The sequence below is a fragment of the Bactrocera oleae genome, unplaced genomic scaffold (genome assembly GCF_042242935.1).
Source record: "Bactrocera oleae isolate idBacOlea1 unplaced genomic scaffold, idBacOlea1 ctg00000010.1, whole genome shotgun sequence".
In the NCBI taxonomy this organism is placed as follows: Eukaryota; Metazoa; Arthropoda; class Insecta; order Diptera; family Tephritidae; genus Bactrocera; species Bactrocera oleae.
In genome coordinates this window covers 852,501-853,433 of record NW_027212753.1, presented here as the reverse complement: position 1 = coordinate 853,433, position 933 = coordinate 852,501, and positions in this window count along the sequence as shown.

Below are 933 nucleotides of genomic sequence, written 5' to 3'. Positions count from 1 at the left end.
AATTAATACTTATATGAAAATTTATTACTTCATAGACTTTATACAATTAATACTTATATGAAAATTTATTACTTCATAGACTTTATATATTTACTACTTATATGAAAATTTATTACTTCATAGACTTTATACATTTAGTACTTATATGAAAATTTATTACTTCATAGACTTTATGCAATTAATACTTATATGAAAATTTATTACTTCATAGACTTTATATATTTACTACTTATATGAAAATTTATTACTTCATAGACTTTATACATTTAATACTTATATGAAAATTCACTACTTCTTCATTTAATATTGCAAGCAAAGTATTTTGGTTAACATTTTTATTTTCATGTTATTAAAACACTTGATATACTATTATACCATATTGTATAATATGATTTTAATTCAATTACTTTATTACTTTGGTATATTAAATGATAGTCGTTTGATAACAATCCCAACATTTACCTTATTTTCAATAAATATTGAAAACAAAGTTTTATGCGTTCAAATTTTTATTTTCATGTTATGATTCTCTCAAACACTCATTAATATACCATATTGTATAATATGCTTTTATTTCAATTACTTTATTACTTTTGGTATATTAAATGATAGTCGTTTGATAACAATCCCAACACTTACCTTATTTTCAATAAATATTGAAAACAAAGTTTTATACGTTCAAATTTTTATTTTCATGTTATGATTCTCTCAAACACTCATTAATATACCATATTGTATAATATGCTTTAATTTCAATTACTTTATTACTTTTGGTATATTAAATGATAGTCGTTTGATAACAATCCCAACACTTACCTTATTTTCAATAAATATTGAAAACAAAGTTTTATGCGTTCAAATTTTTATTTTCATGTTATGATTCTCTCAAACACTCATTAATATACCATATTGTATAATATGCTTTAATTTCAA